General features: G+C 44.1%; 1 protein-coding gene across 2 annotated transcripts in view; it reads left to right on the top strand.

Annotated features, from left to right (window-relative positions):
- Positions 1-27,500, top strand: part of RABGAP1 (RAB GTPase activating protein 1) — a 4,144,188-nt gene that overhangs the window by 2,395,700 nt on the left and 1,720,988 nt on the right. The gene's annotated exons all lie outside the window — the stretch shown is intronic.

Here is a 27,500-nt window from a genome sequence, read left to right as displayed (position 1 = left end):
GGATGAGTCTGTATACCTGGAGGCTTTTGGATCCCGACCCTCCACCTCCTGGGTGTCTCCGCCTTTCGACCCGCTTATGCAGGTAGTGGCTCGGAAGGCGTGGGCAGCTCCAGATTCTGTGGAACCGGTCCCCAGGAGGCCATCCAAATTTATCACGGCCCCTTCAGACAAGCAGTTTCTTTCTAAGGGCGTCTCTGTGGATGCTATGGTGGTGGCGGCCACCAAGAAGGAACTTGCGGATCCTTCAGTGCCTGTCCATCCTCCTAACAAAGATTCTAGGACCATGGACAGGTATGGCAAGCGGATGTTTTCTTCAGCGACCTTTGCTATGTGTTCGCTGAACTACCTTTGTCATTTCACCAGACTTCAAAGAGATATTCTCAAGGAACTAGGTGAAGTGGTTCAGGATCCTTCAGCTGCTGAGGCTCAAGACAAGATTGCCTCACAGCTAGCAATCCTAAATTCTCTAACCAACTCCTCCATGCGGCTCATATCCTATGCAGCTGATGGAGCGAGCAGAGCCGCAGGCACAGGAGTGGCTCTTAGACGTCAAGCCTGGATGCGGCTTTGTAATTTCGCGGACCCTTTTAAGGCGTCCTTCACCAATACCCCCTTTGACGGTTCGGCTTTGTTCGGACCTCAGGTGAAGGAAACCTTGACCAGGTGTGAGCAAGACGGCAAAACTCTTTCTGCCGTTGGAGTCCATTTTTCCACCCCTTCTAGACCCTATCCCAAGGGTCAGAAAGGAGGAAAGATGTGGTTCCGTAAAGCCCAAGGAGCAGCGCCGGACACGCGTGGTCAGTTTACCCCCAGAGGCAGAGGGGGTAACAATAATAGACGCCGCCCTAGAGGCAGAGGGGGTCCTCAGAATCAGGGCAACAGGGAGTCTCTTCCTGAGAAGCCCTTTCAGCATCCCTGAGGTGTTGCCCGACTGTCCACCCTTGGAGGCAGTCGGGGGAAGGATATCGCTGTACCCAGTAGCCTGGCGTTCCCTTTCACAAGATATGTGGGTACAGTCGATCATATCCGAGGGTTACAAAATCCCCTTCGAAAGGTATCCCGTACCTCACCAATCCCTTCCAGACATCTCACCCGGTCAAAGGGATTTGGCAAAACAGGAGGTTTCAAAGCTCCTAGAAAAAAGAGCCGTCCAGACTGTTCCAGCAGACCAAGTAGGATCCGGCGTCTACTCGAGATTCTTTTTGGTCCCCAAAAGGACGGGAGATTGGAGACCAATTTTAGACCTGAGCAATCTAAACAGATTTGTCAAGAAGGCAAGATTCCGGATGGTCACGCTTCAGTCCATTCTGCCCTTTCTGGGCAAGGACAACTGGATGTTGCTCGATAGACCTGCAGGATGTGTACTATCACATAAAGATACACAGGCGCTCCAGGAGGTTTCTCCGCTTTCGGCTAGGAACCAGTCGTTATCAATTCAGAGCCCTGCCCTTTGGACTCACTTCAGCCCCCAGAGTGTTTACCAAATGAATGGCAGTGGTCACAGCTCATCTGAGACGTCAAGGATTCCAGGTGTTTCCTTATTTAGACGACTGGCTCCTCTCCGCCACCACCAAGCATCAGCTTCTTCAGAGCAGAGACTACACTCTGCAGCTTTGCAAAAGGTTGGGAATATCAGTGAATTTCGAAAAATCTTCTCTGCTGCCTTGCCAATCTATCACCTTTATAGGCGCAGAATTAAACACCGTCAGTTTGTTAGCCAGACTAACAGATCAGAGAATTCTGGACATCCAAAAATACGTTCGGATTTTATTGCAGAGCAGCAAAGTCAAAGCCAGATTGATTCTGAAAGTTCTAGGTCTTATGGCTGCGGCCATTGTACTTCTACCATTGGCTCGCTTCCACATGCGTCTTCTGCAGTGGATGTTATTCACTCAGTGGTCATTCCAGAGCCTTCCTATGAGGCACGAAATCTTAGTTACACAATCGTGCAGGACTCATCTAACCTGGTGGATATCTTCCCCTCTACTTCATCAGGGCCGACCATTTGTTCCCCCTCCTCCGGTTGCCACAGTCACTACGGATGCCTCTCTGATCGGGTGGGGGGGGCATTATCAGGGCAGGATGGTCCACGGGACGTGGCAACCCATAGAATACCATCTGCATATAAATGTCCTGGAGATGAGAGCGGTGCTTTTAACGTTGCAAGCCCTCAACGACTTTCTTCCCGCGGGGACTATTGCAGTTCAAACGGACAACATGTCTGTGGTCTGGTACATCAACAAGCAGGGCGGGACCAGGTCCTATCCTTTGTGTCGAGAAGCTCTCAGACTTTGGCAATGGGCAATCTCCTCTCATCGGTTTCTGATAGCAACGCACATCCCCGGCAGGTCCAACCTCTTAGCGGACAGGCTGAGCAGAGCCATTCTCATGCCTCACGAGTGGTGTCTCAATCAATCAGTAGTGGACGAGATATTTCTGAAGTGGGGCACCCCTTGTTGCGATCTTTTTGCTACACCCCAAAACAACAAATGCCCCGACTTCTTTACCCTCTTTCCCCTACCAGGCCAACCCCTGAGAGACTCTCTAACCCAGGATTGGCCCCGGGGACTTCTGTACGCCTTTCCTCCTTTCCCCTTAATTCCACAGGTCATTCAGAAAGCTACTGTTTTGAGGGCCAAGTTGATTCTCATTGCCCCTTACTGGCCTCGACAAATTTGGTTTCCGACTCTGCATCGTTACCTCCTGGTGCAGCCCTGGCATCTGGACCCAGTTCTGGATCTTCTGATCCACCAAACGGGTCAACAGCACCGGGCCATTCGTTCTCTCAACCTCACTGCTTGGTTGCTCCACTTCCTTCCCTAGCCAGGCTTCCTATGATCTCTGATCCTGTCAGAGATATCTTAATAGCTTCTTTGAAGTCGTCCACCAGAACGGTTTATGCTAGCAAGTGGCGACGTTTTTCCCTTTGGGCAAACTCCAGGCACATTGAACCTTTTACTGCACCTGTGCATTCTGTTTTAGACTTTCTGGCTGAAGTTTTTCAGTCAGGATCTTCTTCATCAACAGTCAAAGTTCAATTGGCGGCTATTTCCAAATATCATGTTGGCTTGCAAGATCATAACATTATGTCACATAGACTATGCAAAGCTTTTCTGAGAGGAGTTTTTCTCCTGAAGCCTCCAATAAAACATCCTCCTCCACAATGGGATCTGAATGTATTGTTAGCATCCTTGATTTTACCACCCTTCGAACCGTCTACTTCATGCTCCTGGAAGTTATTGACCTGGAAAACTATATTCTTACTGGCTGTCACTTCAGCAAGAAGGGTATCCGAGATTCAAGCTCTCTGCATCCGTTCCCCTTACTTGGTTTTTCACAAGGACAGGGTATCCTTGAGAACAAATCCATCTTTTCTCCCCAAAATTGTTTCTCAAACTAATATTAATCAATCCATCGATCTACCAGTTTTTTTCCCAAATTATTCTGACAGAGCCGAACAAAAGCTTCATTTTTTGGATGTCCATCGTCAGCTCGGGTATTATTTGCATAGAACTAAACAATTCAGGAAATCAGACCAATTATTTGTCTCCTATGCAGAAAACAGGAAAGGTCTCCCAGTATCAAAAGTGACCTTATCCAGATGGTTGTCTTCCACCATTTCTTACGTGTATTCGCTCAGAGGCAAGCAACTACCCTCTAAACCGAAGGCACACTCAACCAGGAGCCTATCCACTTCTACAGCCTTTCAGGATAGGCTGCCAATTGATACCATTTGTGCAGCAGCTACTTGGGCCACTCCTCATACCTTTGTCTCTCATTACAAATTAGATTTGGCCTCCAGGGACAGAGCCAGTTTTGGTTCCACAGTTCTCAAGAGTCTGTTCCATTGAGCCACCCGGGATACAGGTGCTAGGACGGTCCCATCCAGCAAGAATGAAGGCGAGATTGACAACTTAACATTTAGAAGTTATGTACCTACCATAACGTTCCATGTTAGTTGTCTTCTCTCGCCTTCTTTCTTGCGTCCCTCCCTCCTTCCCCCTGGCCTGGACAGATCTTGAAGGGCTTCTCTTTCTCAGCTTTCACTCTCCTGAGTCTTCGATAGAAGAGTCTATATATTAACAACTTGTTTTCCTAGTTCTACTAAGTTAGTCTTTGCTCTTCCTTTGGGAATAGTTTTATTTAGCAGGGTATTATAGCTACCAAACGAGATCTGAGGTAGTCTCGCCTTGCATCATGGGATATAGGGTTGCCTCGAGCTGGTAAAAGGAGTTCTCAAGCTAAGCAAGTGCCAAGTCGGAGCCGAGGATCGGCTCCGAACCCATCCAGCAAGAAAGAAGGCGAGAGAAGACAACTAACATGGAACGTTATGGTAGGTACATAACTTCTAATTTTAGTTCCTGTCCTGGCTAAGGGTCTCCCTTGTCCATCTACATTTTCTCCTTTTGGATGTGCATAACCTCTCTCGCTCTGTGGAGATTTTCTCTACTGGAGCAATTCATTTCTGGGTAATTTTGTCCATACATCACCTTTATGTTCCAAGTCTTGTACGGGGAGCATGCGTGTGATGTAAGGCGCATGCAAAATGTAAAGGCTTTGGTATACTGGCCAGACATCGGGCTATCCTTGGCAGGAGAGCCCTACTGTGAAGAATACTACAACAGTGAAGAGAAGGACATTTACTAGCATGGTAAGATTTTGCACAGCTGCACTTTCTTCCTGTTCTGGCTGCCCATTTGAATACATTCTCTTCAGCTTCTGTGGGCCCTGACTCAGCCTCCTGCACTAAAAAAGCCAGATAGGTTCTACAGGATGCCAGAGGGGAGTGCAAATATCTTTATAAATGCCCTTTTGTAGTGTCAGTCTCTTCTGACAAGCCATCCAAGTTATCGTCAACCAAGATACTGTTGTCCGACAAGGATAGAACCATGGAAAGGTTAGGCAAGAAAGTTTACACTGCTGCCACTCTGTCCTTTAGGGCCATTAGCTACTAGACTCCTATGACCAGATATGTTTTGGCCGTTATTCCTCAGGTTTCTAAGGTGGTTTCTGACCTTCCTGACTCTGAAGGCTTCAGCCCTTTCCCTGCTGGAGTGCACTTCGCAAATTGCATCCCATTTAATCAAATGCAACTATGATGCAGCTGATGCATCTTTCAATTTTTATAAGAAACATCTTTATTAAATTATCATATGTGACACACACAATCTTACATTTATATAAATGAAAATTAATCATAATGGCACAATCTCAGTTGCAGACATTATACCTTACAAACCGTGCCAACACAAATGTAGCTGCAAACATTATATATCACTTAATATATCCAGTCATTGTTAGTCAGTCATTGCATAGCTCATTCAGATCCTGCCTTCTTTTAAACATCATTCCTCCTTTACTTGTAGTGGTCCCACATTTCTCATTTTTCCTGTGTAATTTACTCCTTCCCTTTTGTAAAGAACCTAGTTCCAGTTGCTTTATCTGTGTGCTTTGTTACTTCTAGTAAAGTTGGATTACTTTGATTTCCATTTTCTAGTTATTGCTTTTTTGGGAGCCATCATAATTAGCCTCAGCAAGGCCTTACTATGCTAGGTAATTTCAGCTCTGTATCATACCTCAAAAGTCATTTACCTAGTCACACTAATTTGCTCACTCAGCATGTATGACAAAGCAGTCTGCAGGGAATCATTAAAGTCAGCCATCTAATTGCACTTCAGAAAATATGTTCCCAGTTACGTCTTTCTTCCCCATCACATCTCCAACATTTGCTGTGCATATGAGTAAAGATTCTTTGGAGCCTGCTTAGAGGATAAAAATATCTATGTAAACACTTCCAGGCAAAGACCATAAGTCTTCTAGATTTTGTTGCATATTTGGGAGACATACATATATCCCCCCATTGTTTATTTGTGAATTGGTTATCCAGTCTCTCTTCCCAATTCTCCCTAACCGAGCTGATGCCTCTTTCAGGGCTGCTGTCTTTGGTTCAGTCATGAGGTGTTATTCTTGACTTCGTCTTCAGGCTTTGCCTGATGACATCAAAGCCAAACGTTTGGATGCTCTGTTGGATAACAAGTCTTTTTGGAACTGCTGCTGCTGACCTTTTCAAGTCCCTCCAAGGTAAGGGCAAGGTCATGCAGGAGCTGAAACATATTTTTGTTTCTCCTATTCCTAAGTTTCAGAGGAACTATCCTTCCAAATCTGCCTTTTTTCGTAGGCAATCTCACCCCCCTCTTAAGGGTAAGAAGGGTACTAGGCATGTTCCTCCTGCAAAGTTTTCTCTGACTCCTTCCTCCTAGAACCTTTCTTATCAGGACAAGCCTGGTTCAATTTAATGGCTTGATTCCCCATACCCTTGGGCCAGGTCCCCTTGTCTCTGTGCCTCTCCCTGTCTCTTCCAAATTGGGTACGAATCACATCAGATTCTTGGGTTCTGTCCATTATCCGTCAGAGAGATTTCATAGTTTGGAAGTCCTTCCTCTCTTTTCAGGCATTTCTCAACCTCCTTGGTAACAGCTTTCTCATTTCCCAGAGGTTCTTCAGTCTCTTTTAGATCAGGGCACCACTGAAGCTGTACCTCCCACCCAGGTGAAGAACGGATTTTATTCCAGAATGTTTTTGGTCTCACGAAAAGAGGGTACATGGAGGTTAAATCTGGATCTTTCCCTGCTCAACACTTTTCTCAACATTTCTTCCTTCTGGATCTTATCCCTTTAGACAGTATTTCCCCTCCTACTTCCTCCGGCCTTTCTGGTATCTCTGGATCTCAAGGATACATGCCTTCACATTCCCATTCATCCTCTTTTCAGGAAATGTTTACATTTCTCTCTCTTCCTTACATTTTCTGTTCTCTGCTTTGCTTTTTGGTGCTTCTACTGCCCCAAGGGTATCAAATGCCTCGCTCCTGTCATAGCTTTTTGCAGGCTTCTGTGTATTCACATTTTTCCCTGTCTAGATGATCTACTTATTCAAGCCCATTCTCCCAGCAGTCTGCTTTAAGATCTCCATTGTACTGCCTGCCTATTACACAGTCTGGGTTTCACCATAACCCTCCAGAAAGCAGTTCTGAAGCCTTACCAGTATCGTGTTTTCCTCGTTTGCCAATTTCAGACAGTTCCCATGTTGGCATCTCTTCTGTACCCAAGGCTTTGTCTGTCATAACCTTTTTCCAGTCCCTTTTTCCTCTGTTGTCTGTTATGGCCAGGGTATTTCTCAGGGTCCTGGACCTTGTAACTACCACCATTACCATGCAGCATCTCGCTAAACTCCATATAAAGAAACTTCATTGATACCTCAAGTCGGTGTGGCCTTCAACATTGCCACCCCTTGGAGTTCCCAGTCCTTGTCTCAAGCTTAAACTTCAGTGGTGGATTCATCAACTCTCTTTCAACCCAGGGCTTCCTTTCAAGCTTTAATTCCCATTCAAGAGCTTTTACAGACACATCTGACGGGGGGGGGGGCTCTTGTGGATCGCTAAAGGTCCATGGTCTCTGGCCTACTTTTCAGATGTCAGACCATATCAGCATAAAATAGATGAAGGCTGTTTTTCAGGCTCTGTAGGCTTTTCATTCCCTCTTTCATTGTAGGCTCCTCAGAGTTTTCACAGATAATATCACAATGATGTGGTATGTCAACGGGGGGCAAGAGGTCCTGTCTTCTTTGCAGACTCTCTCTTCAGGTCTGGGAACTTAGCAATCCAATGTCAAGTGAATCTTCAGGAGGTTTACATTCCCTCACAGCACAATCTAGTGACAGACTGTTTGAGCAGGTCCAGAACACAAGCTCACAAATGGATGTTGCCCAGAGATGTGTTCCTGGACATTGTCAATTGGTAGATAGTCCTTATGCAGATCTTTTTACCTCCCCTCTGACAGACTACTTCCTCTATTCTGTTCTGGGGTTCCAAGTCCTCTGACTTGAAAAGTGGATGCCCTGCATTTTCCTTGGAAGGGGATGTTACTGCACACTTCCCCACCCTTTCTTGTGTTACCTCAGGTTCTGCAAAAGATTAGGCAAGACTCTTCCAAAACCTTGCTGGTGATTCCCAATTGGCCCAGACAATATTGGTTCCACCTCTTCTCTCACTTGGCCAGGGGCAGTTACCACAAGTTACCTCACAGGGAGGATCTTTCTCTCAAAAGACAAGGGATCTCTTGTCCATCCTCACCTGTCCACTCTGCAACTGATACTGTGTGATGGGGTTGTGATCCCTTTTAGGCATCTCTTTTCCTGAGATGTGCTTTACATTCTGCAGGAGGCCAAGAAACCCACTACTAGAAAGTCCTACATGTCCAAATAGAAAAAAAAATGTCTGGTGCCTCTCTGTCCATAAAGATCCCTTATATGTGGTGGTTCCTCTGGTTCTCTTATATTTGTGTAAACTGCTACATGCTGAGTTGGCATATTCTTCAGTTAAAGCACACCTGTCAGCAGTTTCTGCTTGTCTGCCCTTGAATCCTCCTCTGACCTCTAGGTTTGAGGTCGAGCAATTTTTTAAAAGCATCCTTCTTATCAGGCCTCCCAGGAAGGCTATTCTGCCTTCTTGAGACCTCAGTTTTGTACTAGAGAAATTGACCCAGGCTTCCTTTGAGCCTGCTTCTTCAGCTTCCTTGCACCGTTGTACTTGGAAGACTGTTTTGCTTTTGCTATTCACTCCAGTGGAGCTTAAGAAGTTTGCACTGTAACTTCCAATGGGCAGAGCCCTAAGCCTTTTGACATAATCACATTATCTCCTCACATTTCAAACAAATGTTCATATCTCTTGAACCACAGGGACTGTGAAAGAAGTATAAATGGCAAACTGTTCAGCACAAACTATTTTTATAGTAGTAGTATTCTTTAGGTTCTAGGTCATAAACATAATTTTATAAGTCACAATAAACCAAGTAACAATTACATGTGTAATATTTTGTAAACAGGTTACAATATCTCAGGACCACTCAAGTTACGCCCATACTGTCAGAAGCGTTTTATTCATCTAGCTGAGGCTTTCATATGAGGCTAAGGAGTTCGGTTTGTGTTACTTCGTTGAGATATTTAGAAAAATGTGAAAAGTATATCTGTATAAATTAATATAATAAAAACGTTAATATCTGTTTACCTGTACTAGACAGAGATTAAATATTAATGCAGTTGTTTACCATTATGTAAGCTTTAAGATTAAATCTTTTAAACTCTTGTACATTGCATAGTTTTGAAATTATTAATGCAGATATGAGTAAGCAATATTTGACGTCTGGAGGTGTCAGTAGGAGTTAACTGCAGATGCACCTGGAGGCGTCACTCAGATGAGAGTGTGTCTGAACTTCAGGCTGTCATGGCTATTCCTCCTTTTTTAGTTTTTCAGAGAGACAGGGTGTGTGTTTGTACTAATTCTCCTCTAATGCCCAAGGCAGTCAATGAGTTGCCCCTTAATCAGCCTATTTGTTTCTTCCTTTTTTCTTTCTCTGGAGTCTGCCATTGAAAAGGTCCTTCACACTTTGGATTTGCATAGACAGCTACAATATTATTTAGCTAAAACTAAAGTTTTATGCAAATCTGAGCAGATTTGTTTCTTTTCATCCCAGAAGTTTGGGTTTGGCCATTTCTAAGCAAACCATCTCCTCCTGGATTTTTAAGGCAATTTCCTTTTGTTGTTCTTTTCATGCCAAACGTCTTTCCTCATCTGTAAAGCCACAATCCACTAGGGCAGTTGCCTCGTCTGGTGCCTTTTTAAGGGTTTGGATACCAATTTTGTCCTTGAGGCTGCTTACCTAGTCCTCTCTTTATACTTTCACTAAACATTACAAGTTGGATGTTGTTTCCAGGGCCAGAGCAGACTTTGCTAGGGCCATACTGCATGGGTTTGGGGAGATTTCTTCTCTGCCTTTTTCCTCCCTGGCTTCCTCTTGAACTGTTGTGCTGTGCCTTAGGTGAAGAATACTGCAGCAGTGATATGGAAAGACGTAGTACAGTTGTGTAAAACAGTTGATATCCTCCTGTTCATTGTTGCAGTCTTCGATCCCTCCTCCTTTACCTCTCTGTTCTGACTCTTGCCCTGTGTTCTGGTTGCTGTCCTGGCCAAGAGGCCCTTCTCCTTTCTTCCTTTATTTTTCCTTCTGGATGCACGTTATCTTTGTCCCTGAGGGTATTCTGCCCCTTCTGAGGCTTTGTCAGTTGTGAGTATCTGCATCTATACGTCACCTTTATGCCCTTTTATGCACAAGGCACATACATATGACATATGGTGCCTGTAAGACCTTAAAGCTTTGGTATACTGGCCAGACATTGGGCTATCCTGGACAGGAGATCACTTAAGTGAAGAATACTGCAACAGTAAAGAGAAAGACATCTACTGTTATGGCAAAATTTTACATAACTGTATCGTATGAAGGAAGAGGGTTAACTTGGTTTTATAACCTTGAGATCTCCTAGTAAGTTGGAATGATTGGTAGCTTGTCTGCATCAAGTCTTGTAGGGGTATAAAATTATTTCTGCAAGCATTTCTATGCAAAAAATTTAAATTTTCTTGATTTATTGCATATATAGGAGTAATAAATGTTACCCTCAACTGCTGACCTGAAATATCTATGTAATTGTTCACTCCATGCTGTTTTTACCTTTGTACTGTATTGTCTTCTGAAGTCTACTTGTATGTCGTACTTATAACATTTTTTTCTGGTCTGCCATTTCTTTTCTAGCATCAGTTATAAAATCTTCTCTTTGTGGTTTAAAAAGATTACTATCCAAATGGTGGGTATTTTCCTTGAAATCTAATAGACCTGTGTATACAAGTTGATCAGAGTTCATGAACTCAAAGCTTGGCTAGCTTCATCCCATTTTATAACTTCACCTCTGTGTTACGATTTGCTCCCAAAATCTTGTTTCTTTATTCTGTCTTCCCCAAATGCTGATGGCATTCTGTCATGTGCTTGTCTTATTACTGTATGTGATATAATTGGTGTGTTATTTATTCAAGTTCTTTCTTTAACATAAAGACTTGCTTAATACTTTAATGTATGTGAGGCTGGATGTAGTAATGTTCATTACATTGATCACTGCTACAGTAGCCTTGGCTGTATTGACTACATCCTTGTTAAAGTTCATAAATAAATAACAGAGTTTTACCTTTTAGTCTTTAGTCGAGCGTAACTGTTGAAGATGTGCAAAGTACTGGTTTATTCTGTAAACAGAACTGGGAGACTGCCTACCAAGATTTTCAAATCAGTTTCTCAGAGTAAAGAAAACATATTTTATATATTTTCTAATCAATTTCACGCATGCAGAATTCTTACATGACATATCTTTTAACAAGTAATAAAATGTTTAAATATTTGATGCCCTCGTGATCCTCACTTAGAGCTTCACATAAACACTTGATAAGTATGCCTTTTTAAAACACAGACCACATAAGAATTTATCAGTACCAATGCATACTGTCTTACAGACATCCGTGCAGTGATTCATCCCCCAGCCTGAGAAGGTCAGAGCATGCTCTTGTGACATTCTGAAACCAGACTCTTCACAGTATAACATCGTAACATCCCTTTACTCCTTCAGCACTTGCTTTGCCTTCAGTTATCTGTCAGTACACTATAATTTGCTAATAAAGAGAATGTAGTTGTAAGGCACTTGAAATATAAAGCTACAACTTATGTGAATCTATATTTTGCATAATCATGTATCTATTTTACCTTTTGATTTTAACATAAACATTTTATATGACTCATTTAAGAAGAAAATGGAAGTTAATAGGCATTTTGTGAAGAATAATCATGACACACAATATTTTCAGTAACATCCTGCATAGGAAACAACTGCCGGCCAGCTTCCAAGGCTTCAGGACACCTTTCACATGCCTGAGCCTTCAGTCAGCTTGAGCTCAGCTGACTTAAAAGGAGGTGTAGGTCCAAAGTCTTTCAGAGCTTTCTTGCTGTAGAAGAGTATGCTCCACTAAGGTTTTCAAGGATTTGATGGTAGGCTTGTGCTGTTGTTTTGCTAGGCTGGTAAATCCCCTCTGGGAAAGCAAACTTCAGTTTTAAAAATTATTTATTAATTCTTTTCTGTTCAGGAAAGTTATTTTTAAGCTAGAAGTTTGTGTTTTAATAGACTGTCATGATTCTAGTGTTGCACTTTTAAAAGAGAGCTCACTTTTTCCTGTCTATATAAAAGTTGTTAAAGGTGGAGAAATTTTACTCTCTGGTGGTGGCAAAGTGTGTTAAACTGTTTTCTACTGTGTTTTTGTGTGAAAAAAAAGTTACTTTTTAATTTTTGCCCGCATTTGCTGCTTGTTTTTCCTGAGAAAAGGTACATTTTCATCTTGACCGTGGAACAAACTCCTGGTCTCATTGTTTGTCATCCTTCTATCCCCAAGAAAGAGAAAGTTAAGCAAGCTGCCTTGGCCACCACAGAAGGCTAACAGTTGTCTCAGCTCTAGATGGGTTACTTTGCTGTGGTCATTGTTTATTCCTCAGCCCACTCATCTCATTCCATCTTTCTGATGAGGATGATTATTGGTAAGCGTGGAAAGAGTGTATGCTTTTGCAGCTTTGCTTTTTCAGAGTTTTGGCTCATATGTTAAAATTTATTCTGACTAATTTTATTAAAGTAAGGAAAATCTTTTGTCAGCAGTTTCTTCTTGAAAGGAAAAATCCTTAAATAATTTAGTTTTTTTAGTTTTACAAGTGGCTACTCATTGTTTATAGTGTATGTTTTTGACTTAGTTGATGCTGCTTCCAGTGCTTTAACTACTGCTGTTATTTTTAAGAGGTTTGCCTGGCTGCATTCTCAGAAAATACCAGACAATGCAAAAAAAGAGATTTTAAATTCTACTTTGGAAAGAGATTTAGTTTTTATTCCTGTGCTAAGAGTTGATCAAAAAGTGCGATGAAAGGGGTAAGTTGTTGCATTTAGCCTCTGGGTTTTTTTCAGTCCTCCTTTTCTAAATTTTCTAAGGGATTCTCTAACTCTTAATCTAATTCTGACAAAACAGTATAAGCAGTCTCAAAAAAAATGCAGAAAAATAGATGATCCAGTGTTTTTGTTTTATCAGCTGTGGATTTTCGGATCCGATGAGATCCAGTATCAAAACAGATTAGGAAGATCTTGTTTTAGGACTCTGACACCTCCTCTACTCATAAGTCCCTGTGCTCCACCTGATCACCTCAAATCTCATTTGCCACAGAAGAGTTCGGTCTTTGAGGGCGCTGTTGAACTTTGTTCTTATCAAAAGAAATTGCATCCCTTACATTATTGTTTTTTCTTAGGTAAGTTGTTTTCCCTTGGGATATTTAGTAATTTCAGTAGTTACAGTAGTGTGTTTAGTAGTTTCAATAGTATAGTGTTCGCAGTTGTAGATTTATTTTAGTATGTAGTGCTGTTTGTTTATATCAATAGTGTTAAAATTAGTTGGCTATAGTTTGCTGTTGTGTGCAGTTTGTTACATTAGATTGATAGTACTGTGTTGTTAATCAGGGCCCAACATGTCAGACACACAGGGATTTATAAAATGCTCTGAGTGTGGGCACTTGGTTGCCCCCACAGGATCCTCGTCAGAAATGTGAATACTGCCTGGTAGCAGAACACCTGGAAACCACATGTCAAGCTTGAGCTTCCTTCAGCTCCAGGGCATTAAAGAGAGAGACATGGATGTAGACAAACTAGAAAAATCAAAGAAAAGGACATGAGATCTGGTTCCTGTTCCAAGACCTGATCCAAAGATTCCTCAGCAATCAGATCCATCAGCTACTTGGATCCATTTGCCCACTGATTGGCCCTGCCCTGGTTCTCACTACATTCGCCCACTTTATAAGACAGGCGATCGTCCAGACCTTCTTCCTTGGCTTCTTCCACCTGGTCCTGTAGGAGTCTTTCAGAGTAGGATGTTGACAGAGTGATGAGGAGGTACCTTAGAGCTCAAATTCATTGCCGAGTTCTCTTGGTACCATCGCCATTGAATATGGCAAGTACAGTACTGGCCTCCCCACCTTTTATCTACTCTTACACCTGTCTGGCCATCAGATCCGGTTGTCTTGGTGCCAATATTATGTGATGTACCTGTGTCGGGACTGATGGCTTTCTCCACTTGAACCCCACTGGATCCCTTCCTCTCTTGCCTGTGATGCATTCAGAATCAGACTCTTGGAGCCATGTTTTTGGTGCCAGGGAGCTAGAAGGAGGAGGAGGAGTCAACATAAAAACTCATGGAGCCATCCGTACCTGTCAGAGCCTTGGCTTTTGATAGCTCAGTTCTGAGATCTGCTTCTGAATCAAGGCCTTTTGGTTCCAAAGGTTCCTTAACAGGGCTATTAGAAAGGATCCCTTCGGAGCTGATAGTGTCATTGGCTTTCGAGGGAGTCCTCTTGACTCAGAGGGAAAGATACCTTCAAGACCTGTGCCACTCGAACTCCACACCATATCTGGCTCTATCCATCATCATTCTGTTTGTTACACAGGGACAGCCAGAACCAAGACACTGGGAGGCTTATATGATAAGCTCCCAGTCTGATTCATAACCCTCTGAGGTTCCCACAGAGCAAGTTCACCAAAAGCAGACATGTAAGTGGAAACACATCGACTCTCCAGAGTTTGTCACTGATGACAGACTTTGATGGAGAAGGATCCTCCAGATCCCCACCTGAAGACATCACCTTTGGTGAAATCCTGGAATTGATGAAACAGAAGAGGGAATGGTCCACTGTAAATCCTTCACAAGTAGAGTTTGTGTCCCTTTGCTTCTGGCCCATCAACGTCCTGGGTGGTACCTTCTGTTGGCCACATGACACAGTGGGCATGAAAGGATCTTGATGTGGTAGATGCCATTCCGAAGAAGCCCAACAAAATCATCTCTGTACTTTCAGACAGAAAATATTGGAACAAGGGGCCACCTGTAGACTTAATGGTAGTAGCTGCAGCAACCAAGAAAGAACTTTCGGAAGAGAACACTTAGGTCCATCCTCCTAACAAAAAGTCAAGGGTGTTGGATCGTTTTGGGAAACGGACATATGCTTTTGCACTATGAGCACTGAACTGTTTAGCATGTGATAATTGATTTCAGAGAGATTTGACCAAAGAGATCTCCAAATCTCTCTCAGCGATCCTGCCAACAGATGTCCAGAAAAAAGTGAAATCTACAATCCTCATCTAACGTTGCCATATGGCTAATTTATAATTTAGCCGATGGCACACCGAGGACAGCAGGCACTGGCATTACAGTACGCTGGCATAGTTAAATGCATCTTTGTGACTTCACAGAAAATTAATGCCCATATGATGGGTCCACTTTGTTTGGTCCTAAGTCAAGGAAACTCTGACTAGAAGCCAGCAAGATGGTAAGACCCTCTCTGCTGTTGAAATATGCTTCTCTTCTATTCAAAAACCTTTTTTAGGAGTCAGAGGTTTGGGAAGAAAACGTGGTTCAGGAAGTCACAAGGATATTACCAGGAGACTTCTAGTTATAGGCTTTCCCATGGCATATGAAGAGGACATCAGAATGGACATTGGCCCATGGGCAGGAAAGAACCTCAAAATCAGGGTTTGAGTGCCCTTTTTAGAGGAACCCTTGTATTGCCCCTTATAGGTTGCCTGACTGCTTCTGTCTTGGAGACAGGCAGAGGATGATTGTCTGTGCACCCTCTAGCCTGGCAGAGTATAACAGTATATTCCTGGATGTCCGATATTATGTCTATAGGCTATATAATTCCATTTTCCCATCCTCCAAAATGGAAGAGATCATTTCCCAGTGTTCTACCCAATCACCAGTAGCTAGCAGTAGCAGAAATTTTAAAGCTACTAGAGTCATCCAACCAATCCCAAAGACCAGCAAGGATCTGGAGACTAATCAAGGTTCTTTTTAAGAAAACAGTGGACCTCAGAACCATTTTTGGACCTGAATCATTTAAATCAGTTCATGAAACAGACAAAATTCTAAATGGTCACAATTCAGTCCATTTTGCATCTTCTTAGGAAGGATGCTTGGATGTGCTCTATAGATCTTGAGGATGCATATGATCACATAAAGGTAGTCATTCAAGGAAATTTCTCTGTTTCAGGCTGGGAGCCAAGCATTACCAGTTCAGGGTGCTGCCCTTTGGCCTCACTGCAGCCCCCAGGGTGTTCACCAAGATGTTGGCAGTAGTAGCAGCAAGGCTCAGTCTGCTAAGGATATAGGTGTTCTCATATTTGGACGATTGGCTCCTAACAGCCACCTTGGATCTAACATTGTGTCAGTACAGAGACCTCTTCCTCCAGTTGCTTCAGGAATTGTGCATTACCATCAACACTGAAAAAAGTCAACTCACTCCTACCCAAAGTATAGAATTTGTCAGATGCCACCTGAATATGGCTTCTCAAATATTCAGTCTTCCTCCTAGCAGGGTGCTTTCCATCCAGCTGACAGCTTCAACTCTTGTGAGGCATCAATGTAAGAGTGTTCAATCTCGCCGTTTGTTCTTACACACGGGTTTGGAGCCGATCCTCGTCTCCGAGTCAGCTGAATTGCAAAGCTCTGAATCTCAGAGAAGCTCGAGACCAGCCCATATCCCACAATCCCTCCCTGCCATTACTCAGATCTAGTTTGCCGCTGCAACAGATCGGATCGAGGAGAGCTCGGACCAGATAGAAAATTGAGATTTGCTTACTTTTTACAGATAAGATACTGATTTTTTTCCTGATATTACCTTATATTTCGTAGATTGTTATAGAAGTGCTGTGTGTGTGTGTCATTTATATATATATATATATATATAGATATATAGATATATAGCCTTTTTTTTCTTCAGGCACCCTTTTGTGGCCTAACCCTTCTTCTTTGGGTGTGTTTTTTGTGAGTGTCTTCTTTATATAGCCCTTTCTACATATATATATTCATATAGGATTAGCAGTTTTTCTATACTCATTAGTTATTGTTGTTATATTAGTATGTCAGAAAAAGCTAAATCTGGCTTTAAAAGATGTCAGTGTGGACAGAAAATGTCCATTACTGACAATCATGCTTCCTGCGTCTACTGTCTTGGCCCTCTCCATCTCCAAGAGGATTGCTCTATTTGCCATTCCTTTAGCGGGAGGGTCATGACAGATAGGCGCAGGAAGCTCATAGACAGAGGATTACTGAAGCCTGCCTTTCAAGAGGCTTTGGACAAGTCGGATCAGGCTTCTAAATCTTCGAAGGGGTCGAAGATGTCGGAGCCCATGTCATCGGCTCAGAGTTCATCTTCTAGGGTTCGTTCGCCGGTTCCACAGATCTCGGGGCCGAGCGTCGAACATTTATGTTTTCCTGAGCCCCAGATCTTGGAACCGGTGTCGGAACTACCACCACCGTCCATTCTTCGGTCGGTGCCATCTTCGGCTCCTTCGACCCGTTCTTCCAGACCTTTATCTGAGACAGATGTGGATTGTGTCGTGCAGAAACTCATGGAAAACACGGCCCTTTCCAAGTTAATTGCAGTTTCCTCCCAGTTGTTGTCGAAACTAGAAGGCCTCCCCATATCTCCAACGGGTCCTCCTTCGAGACCCATCCAGATCTCGGAGCCGGGAGAGGATGACCTGATGATAGTGGAGCCCTCGGTGCCGAAACCGTCCATTGCACGATCGACACCATTGACTTCTACTCCTTCAGAACCGATAGGGGAGTCGCGGAGCCGACGGTCTCTCCTCTGTTCCGGGACCGAGAGTCATACCGACCTGTTGGTACTGACTCTCCCTCTCGGGGCCTCGGCACAGACTGGCTCGGCTCCGTCCTCGGGGTCGAAGCCCATGGCACCTGGGTCTGGGATGCTTCCGTGTTCTTCGGAACCGGGGGAGCCCTCGGCCAGGGGTTCGGGGGCCTTTGACCTTATGAGGAAAGTATTGTCTGCACAGACAACCACATCATCAGGGGAATCTTCTCCTTCCCCAAAAGGGCCACTTTCTGTTTCTGCTCCCACGATCCATCCCAAGCGTAGAGCCCAATTGCCTCAGCCACCCCCAGAGGGTTCCCCCGTTCCTTGGAGGCCTCACCAGAAGCCCCCTCTGATGAGGTCCCGAGGAAGCGGTTGTGCTAGTGGAGGCACATAGATTCTCCACAGGAATCTCTAACGTCTGACACCGACTTGTATGAGGCAGAGGGGTCCCCCAAATCACCCACTGAGGATGTGTCATTTGCAGACATCCTGGAGATCTTGAAACAGAGGGGTGATTGGCAATCCCTAGCCCCCACTGAGGACGAGTCGGTGCTGCTGAAGGCTTTTGGGGCTCAACCTTCTACCTCCTGGGTGACTCCGCCCTTTGATGAATTAATGGATTTGATTGCTCGAAGGGAGTGGGAGGCACCTGACACAGTGAAACCAGTCCGTAGGAAACCAAGCAAGTTCATCACTGCCCCCCAAGATAAATCTTCTCACCAGGGGAGTTGCTGTCGACGCTGTGGTGGTGGCGGCAGCCACGAAAAAGGAGATGTCTGAGTCTTCCTCATCTGTTCATCCCCCTAATAAGGATTCTAGGACTATGGACAGATATGGAAAGCGCGTTTTTAGTTCAGCGACTTTTTCCATGTGTTCGCTAAACTATTTGACTCACTTCACACGTTTGCAGAGGGATCTCATCAAGGAGCTGACAGATACCCTCCAGGGTAACACAGATGCTGCTGTTTCAGAAAAAGTAACAGCACAACTTAACACCCTCACCTCCATAGTAAACTCATCCATGATGCTCATCTCGTATGCAGCCGAGGGATCGAGTAGAGCTTCAGCGATTGCTCTTCGAAGACAATCATGGATGCGGCTCTGCTCCTTTGCGGAAGCCTTCAAGTCTTCCTTTGCCAATGCCCCTTTTGATGGTGCCACACCTTTCGGGCCCAAGGCTGAGACTCTCACTCGGTGCGAGCAAGAGGGAAAGACCCTGTCTGCTGTCAGGGTTCGTTTTTCCACTCCTACTAGACTGTACCCCAAAGGGCAACGAGGCGGAAAAATGTGGTTCCGTAAGAATCACGGATCTTTCCAGACCACACAGAGTGATACTCCCTCCAGTGGCAGAAGAGGGGATAGAAATGGAAGACGCCGCCCCGGCGGCAGAGGGGGTCCGCATAACCAAGGCGACAGGGATTCCGTCCCTGGGAAGCCTTTCCAGCACTCCTGAAGGGAGGCCCGGCTGTCCTGCTCTGGAGGCAGTCGGGGGTCGCTTGGCTTTATACCCACTGGCCTGGCTAAACATTACTTCGGATTCTTGGGTAAAAAGCATTATAACCAGAGGATACAAAATCCCCTTCACTTCAATGCCACCTCTACAAAGAAAGTTTCCAGACATGACACCCCGTCTGCGAAAGCTAGCAGCTGTAGAAATTTCAAAGCTGCTCGAAAACAGAGTCATCCAACCAGTCCCGGTGGACCAAAGAGAATTCGGAACTTACTCAAGGTTCTTTTTAGTTCCAAAAAAGACAGGGGACTGGAGACCAATCTTAGATCTCAGCCATCTCAACAACTTCGTGAAGAAGGAAAAGTTCCGGATGGTCACGCTTCAATCGATCCTTCCATTCTTACAGAAGGACGATTGGATGTGTTCTATAGATCTCAAAGACGCATACTACCACATCAAAATGGCCAGACCGTCCAGAGATCACCTGCACTTCCGGCTGGGAGCCAGACACTTTCAGTTTTGAGCTCTGCCCTTTGGACTCACCTCAGCCCCCAGGGTATTCACCAAATGCATGGCAGTAGTTGCGTCTCACTTGAGATGACAAGGATTCCAGGTGTTACCCTATCTGGATGACTGGCTCCTCACCGCCACCACCAGGCATCGTCTATTGCAAGCCAGAGACTACACAATCAGCCTTTGTTCCCACAGGGATTTCCATAAACTTCGAAAAGTCTTGCTTATCGCCCTCCCAGTGTATTTCCTTCATCGGAGCAGACCTAAATACACGATCAACACTACTGAAGCTCCCTCCAATAAGAGCTTCAACCCTCAAACAGCAGGTGGTTCTTCTGGTCAGCAAGAAAGCCCCAGCCAAACTGGTGTTAAAAGTGTTGGGACTGATGGCAGCCGCATTAATTGCAGTTCCTATGGGAAGGTTACACATGAGGATCCTACAATGGCTGCTTTTCACGCAGTGTTCGTTCCAACACCTACCCCTAGCGCACGAGATCAGGATAACAGACTCTTGCAGACAGGACCTCTCATGGTGGGTGCACGATCAGAACCTCACTGTGGGTCGTCCATTCGTTCTACCCAGTCCATCAGCCACAATAACCACGGACACTTCCCTGATAGGGTGGGGGGGCCTTTTTCAGGGAAGAACAGTCCAAGGAGAATGGTCCAGCATGGAGTACACTCTACATATAAATGTTCTGGAGTTGAGGGCGGTGTTCCTGGCGTTGCAACACTTCCAAGCCCCCTCACCTCTAGGAACAGTAGCAGTTCAGACAGACAACATGTCTGTAGTCTGGTACATAAACAAGCAAGGGGGAACCAGGTCTTACCCATTATGCAGAGAGGCCATGAGAATTTGGCAATGGGCAGAGTCTACGGGTCGCTTTCTGATAGCAACGCACATCCCGGGGTCATCCAACGTCATTGCGGACAGGTTGAGCAGAGCCATCCTGTTACCTCACGAGTGGTCCCTCAATTCACAGACGGCGGAAAAGATCTTCTGCAAATGGGGCCAGCCTTGCTGAAATCTGTTTGCTTACCCGTTGAATGCAAAATGCAGAAGCTACTTTGCCCTTTTACCCCCTCCGGGAGACCGGGAGATGTCCCCAGGGACGCACTGATACACGATTGGCCCCCGGGTCTCCTATATGCATTTCCACCAACTCCCTTGATTCCCAGATTTCTACAGAAAGCCAGGAACCTGGAAAGGACTATAATACTCATAGCCCCATTCTGGCCTCATCAAATATGGTTGCCCTTTCTTCGTGCCCATCAAATAGAGGAACCATGGATTCTGGACCCAGTATCAGATCTACTGACACATTCGTCGGGAGTTCCTCACCCGTCTCTACAGTCCCTCAAACTAGCAGCTTGGCTGCTCCGCTTCCCTGCCTAGCCAGGTCTCATCTACTCCCCCCGGCAGTTCAACACATTCTGGTTGCTTCTCATAAAGCTTCCACTACTAAACTCTATACGAGTAAGTGGAAACGCTTTGTATATTGGGCATCTAGCCAAAACTTAGACCCCTTGGTAGCTCCTCTACATAAAATTTTAGAATTCTTATCCATCCTTTTTCACGAAGGAGCTTCTACTTCCATGCTAAGAGTACAGTTGGCGGCCGTATCAAACTTCCATATTGGTGAGGAAGGTTCTCCCATTATGTCTCAGACTTTGTAAGGCCTTTATGAAAGGAACCTTCCATCTTAGACCGCCTGTCAGAAAACCTTTCTTTCCATGGAGCCTGAATTTGTTGCTGTCGCAACTCATGTTGCCACCTTTTGAACCTGCTTCGTCATGTCTCTTAAAGTTCTTAACGTGGAAGATGCTGTTTCTCGTCGCCGTGACCTCAGCTCGTAGAGTTGCAGGCATTATCAGTCAGACCACCTTACTTGATATTCCATCCAGACAGGGTCTCTTTGCGTACAAATCCATCTTTCCTTCCAAAAGTATGCTCTGTTTCGAATATTAACCAGTCTATAGAACTCCCTACCTTTTTCAAAAACCATACTAACAAACTGGAGTATATGTTGCACAAGTTGGATGTTCACAGGCAATTAAGATTTTATTTGGATAGGACCAAAGCTTACGGGAAAACGGATCAGCTCTTCGTCGCATTTGCAGACAATAAAAAGGGCATGGCAATTACTAAACGTACACTATCTAAATGGCTTGCTGACTGTATAACATTTGTATACTCTAAATCAAAGCAATCCTTACCCACCAAACCTAAAGCCCAATCTACCAGATCCGTCTCCACTTCCTTAGCTCATGCAGCTCGTTTGCCTTTGGACACTATTTGTGCAGCAGCCACGTGGTCTAAACCACATACTTTCATCACTCATTATAGAGTGGACAAAGTCTCCAAGGATAGGACATCATTTGGATCCACTGTGCTTAGGAACGTTCTTCCATGAGTCACTCGGGGTTACGGAGCTAGGGACGCTACCCGTGTGTAAGAACAAACGGTGAGATTGAACACTCTTACATAAAGAAGTTATGTCCTTACCATAACGTTCCATGTAGAGTGTTCATGTCGCCTTTGTTCTTACATTCCCTCCCCCCCCCACGTGTTTGGAAGAACTGATAGGATTAGAGTCTGATCGACGTGTCTTGACCCCTTCCGGGGTATATGGTCCCGTGTGTCATGGGATATATGCTTAGACCATTAGTTATTGCTATGGTGAGAGAGTGTCTCAGAATGGCTGAAGAGAGTGTATACTTCTAGCACCAGAGGTGTTGGATCTTTTGGTCTGGTTTGTTTGCAAACTAGATCTGAGTAATGGCAGGGAGGATTGTGGGATATGGGCTGGTCTCGAGCTTCTCTGAGATTCAGAGCTTTGCAATTCGGCCGACTCTCGGCTCTGAACCCGTGTGTAAGAACAAAGGCGAGATGAACACTCTATATGGAACGTTATGGCAAGGACATAACTTCTTTTTCTCCCCCAGCCAGACTAATGCATGCTAGTTTTTATGGCTTCGACCATTCTGTTGGTTCCCTTGGTGAGATATCACGAGTGCTTCAGTGGACCTTAGCATTGCAGTGGTGACAGGCTTGTAATCCTCTTCATTCAAAGGTATGAATTACTCCAACTTGCAGAAACCATGTTCCTTGGTGGATTACATCTCCATCATTGACAGAGGGGCTTCCCTTCATGAAGGATCCCCCTGCAACAGTAATGATGGATGCTTTTCTCAAGGGGAGGCACTTTGAGGGAAAGACTGTCTAAGGCTCCTGGTCACAAACTGCAGTAAAACTTCTCATCAGTATTTTGGAGATGAGAGCGACCCTACTTTAATAGCAGGCCTTCCAGGATGCTCTCACCAGAAGTATGATAGCTATTCAGACAGTCAAATATGTAGGTAGTCTGATATCTAAACAAACAGGGAGGAACATGCTTTTACCCATTATGTCTAGAAGCCATGAGGGTGTGGCAACAGGCGATGTTTTCAGAACACTTTCTCATAGCGACGCACACCCAGTGGAATTCCAGTGTTCTAGTGGAGAAATTGAGCAGCAGTATCCTGATGCGTCATAAGTGGTCCCTAAATTCAGTAGTGGCTGCCGAGATATTTGGTTGCTGGGGAGAACCTTGCTGCGATCTTTTTGCCTCCTAGCTCAACACGTGCTGCAGTTATTTTACCTTAGTCCCTCCAGAGGGACAGTCACCAAGGGACGGTGTTATCCATCATTGGCCCCAGGATCTTTTCTATGCCTTCCCTCCTCTTCCATTAATGAACAAATTCATACAGAAAGCAAGGATATGCAAGGCCAGTGTAATCTTCATAACCCCTGTTTGACCTTGATAGATGTGATTTCCCTCTCTATGGCCTCTACTAGTTTATCCTGGATGCTGGACCACTTTCCAGACCTTCCTTCTCACCTGCCTGGATTGCCTCCTCTGGATCAGAAGTCCATGAAGTGGACTTCATGGTTCCTACAATTTTACCATTACCAGAGATGCCATGCTTTCCCCTTCAGTAGTACCCATTCTCACAGCTTCCCAGAAGAACTCTAATATCAAGGTTTATTGTAGCAAATGGATACAATTTTCTATCTGGGCAATTTCTAAAGGTCTGGACCCATTATCAGCTCCAGTTCCTGCTATTCTACAAGAGTTTTATTTGAGGCTAGTTCCAGCTATTCCGCGATCAAGGTACATTTAGCCATTTCCAGTTTCCATGTAGGGTTGGTTAATTACTCCATAGCTGCCATAAAAATATCAAAAGTCTTTTTAAAGGGAACCTTTATTCTTAGGCCATTTAGAGACAGTGCCTCCCTGGGACATTACCATGATGTTAAAGGCATTAACTCAGTCACCCTTTGTATCTGCGTCAGTAGACATCAATTTCTCCCTTGGAAAACTGTCTTTCATGTAGCAGTAAGTTCAGCCAGAAGGATTAAAGTCTTTTCTTGTAAACCACCCTGTCTTGTCTTTCACAAGGACAGAGTTTCTTTAAGAACCAGTGCTTCTTTTCTACCAAAGGTGGCATCCGAATCTACCTTGAACCAATCTATTCATTTACCAGTTTTCTTTCCAAAATTTTCTAATAAAGGTGAACACATGTTACATATGCTGGAAGTGCATAGTCAATTGTGATTCTGCCTTCACAGGACAAGACCAGTCAAGAAATCAGACCAACTGTTTGTTGCTTTCTCAAAACGGAAAATGGGGTAGTCAGTTTCCAAAGTTACGTTGTCCGGATGGCTAATCTAAACGAAAAGTGCATTCAACCAGATTGTTGGCTGCATCTGCAGCATTTGCAAGCCAGCTTCCTATGATAATACCTGCACAGCAACTACTAGAGCTACAGTTCACACTTTCATTTCTCTCTACAAATTGGATGAACAGTCCGGGTCTCATTCGTACTTTGGCTCCACCTTTCTTAGGAATATTTTTCCATGAGTCCACCCAGGTCTTAGTGCTTGGGAATCTGTCCCACAGTTGAATCAGATGAAAATAGACAATATTGGATATGAAAGTCATGTACTTACCATAATGATAAATCCATGTTGCCTGTTTTTTTTACCTGGTTCTACATTACACTCCCCCCAACCCCCTCCAAATTGTTATTTGTATTCCTGAGGACTGGGTTAGGATGAGCTACGCATCTGTTACATTTACTTAAAATGTACACTGAAGAACTCCGCTTCCAACAATCAGAGCCATGGGTAAAATTTTTACTTAGCTTTATTCTGGTACCTCGGCGTTTCGCCTTCAAGGAATATTGTAAGAACACCAAGGAATATTGTAAGAACACCACACCCCATCTTTTATACATCCTTTCTTAAAACAATTAAAGCTAATTAATTGATTAATAGAGGAACATTTAAATAATTCCAAGTATTTTTAAAAGAGCCCATGTTAATTAAAACACCAGGGGGTAATTCCTCATCCAGTAGACCAGACTCTTATTTCCATCTGTCCTTTATCACATGCCGTCCAAAGGAGTGATAGAACCAGCTCTTCTTTCCATTGTGAAGGAAAGGTTTTTATTCAAAGATGTTTTTAGTGACATAGAAAGTAAATGCTTGGAGACGAGGTCTTTATCTTTCTTTCCTAAACCTGTTTGTGATCGTGCCCAAGTTCAAAATGACACTTGGCAATCTGTTACCTCTTCTTCCTCATCCAGGCTTCCTGGCAACACTAGATTTAAAAGATGTTTATGACATCCTTATTCATCCAGACTGCAGACATTTCTTGAAGTTTTATGTACCTGGATCACCTTGTCAGTTATCTGCCTTCTCCTTTGGACTATCCACTGCACTTAGTGTTCACAAATTGCCTAGCTCCAGTTCTAGCTCATTCCAGGCTGCAGGGTGTCAAAATTATTCCATATTTAGAAGACTTTCTTATCTTTGCAGAGTCTTTTTCACAGTGTCCGGAGCCTTTCACTTGGGAGAGACGGGTCTTTCACAAACTGGGGTTCCAAGAGAACATTCAGAAATCTTTCTTGACTTTACACAGTATTGTATTTTTAGGGTATTAACTAGATACCTCAGTTCAAAGAGTGTTTCTTACACAGGAGAAAACAGCTCTATATCTAAAATATTTTTCTCAGGTTTTCCACACCACATGAGAAAAATACAATTGTATCTGACATCTCCTTGGTCCCAGCAGTAACATCCTTTGTATTTTCAAATCTCAATGCTAGGGTTTTTTCACTTGGTGGAAACAGCAAATATCCCTAAATCTGGGTCTCCCTTTCTCCCTCCATTTTGCAAGGCAGTCACCACAGACATCTTGTACTTTGCTTGGGGAGCAGTTTCAGAAGGGATAAAAGTGCAAGGTGTGTGAGACATCAAGGATAGATGCAAGCACAGAAGTATAAAAAAGTTACTTTTCCTGATAAAAGCACTCTACTCTCTGAATCATCTTTGATCCCCTGGATCACTTCATGTAGAAACAGACAATACCACAATCGTGGTACATCAGCAAGCAAGGGGGAAACCAGGTCATAGCCCCCTTTGCCAACTAGCCATGTTAGCTTGGCATGTAGTTTCACAGCACAATCTCACTCAAAAGGCATCCACATTCTTTCAGAGCAAAACTGCGTGGGAGCCAAGTTGAGCATAAGGGCAGACCCTCACAAATGAAAAGTTGATCAAGGGGGGTGGGTCTTCCAAGATTTGTTTCATCTGTGATGAGTTCCTCAAGTAGACATTCTTGCCTGTCTGAGCAGTCATCTGGCAAAATTCTACTCCAGGACACCATGCAAGAGTCCGCAGTGATGCAGCGGTTAACATTGTTGCCCCACAGCAAGATGTTCTCCAGTTCTATTCTCAGCTTGGGTGCCTTCTGTGCGGAGTCTGCTTGTCCTCCCTGCATTCGAGTGGGTTTCCTTCGGGTACTCTGGTTTCTTCCCACATTCCACAGACATGCTTCTAGAGTGTTTCTCCATGGGTCTGTGCTGAAAATAGGCCCTGTCCTAGTCGGACTTTCTCGGTCAACACATGTTAAATAAATAAATTAAAGATGACCTGGAACTCAGATGCCTTTTTTTTTCCTTGGGCAGAAATGTTTCTGTATTCATTTCCACCCTTTCCACTGATATCCAGGGTACTTTAGAAGATTCAGAAGGAATAACCCAGTATCATTGTGGTGACTCCCTTCTGACCCAGGCAACAGTAGTTCACCCTTATTTTAGAAATGGCTAGAGGCATTTACCACAAGCTTTCTCACAGAATGGATCTACTCACACAAGATCAGGAGGTGTTTGATACACCACGACCCTAGTCAGCTTCAGCTGACTGCCTGGATGATATGGTCTTAATTCCCTTTATGCATCTGTTTACTGAGGATGTGCAGCAGGTACTAATGGTGGCAAGAAAGCCTATTACTAGAAAATCATATGTTGGAAAATGGAAAATGTTTTCTAGTTAGTGCCAATGATATAAGCAGCACTCATTCAAGACTTGTTGTTTCCTGGTTTTGTAGTATTTGTGAGAGTTGCTGTCATATGGCCTTCTTACTACCATTTTTGCATGTCTGCCCATGGATTCTCGTCTTTCGATTTATTCTCATGTCAAAATGTTTTTGAAAGGAGTTTTGCATAAGCGGCCGACAAGAAAACCGGTGGCCCCTCTTTGGGATCATAATTTTGTGTTGGGTAAGCTAACACTTGTTCCATTTGAAGCAGCTAACCTGGGTGACTTGAATTTTTTAACACGGAAAACAGTTTTCCTGATTACTTTGACTTCTGCAAGAATGGGTATCCGAGTTGCATCAGCCCAGTCTCATTTTCCACAGAGACAGGGTTTCTGTGAGAACTAATCATTTTTTTATGCCTAAAGTGGCATCAGAGTTTGCGTTAAGCCAAACTACCAATCTCCTTATTTTTTTTTTCTTGAACTTGAAAATGAGGAGGAGAACTCCATACCTTGGATGATATCCACAAACACCTTGGGTAATATCTTGACAGAGCTAAGTCATTCATATCTT

The sequence above is a fragment of the Protopterus annectens genome, chromosome 16.part0, assembly GCF_019279795.1.
Source record: "Protopterus annectens isolate FY-2018-M chromosome 16.part0, PAN1.0, whole genome shotgun sequence".
In the NCBI taxonomy this organism is placed as follows: Eukaryota; Metazoa; Chordata; order Ceratodontiformes; family Protopteridae; genus Protopterus; species Protopterus annectens.
Note: the sequence above shows the minus strand (reverse complement) of the source record. Positions and strands in the feature narration are given on the sequence as shown.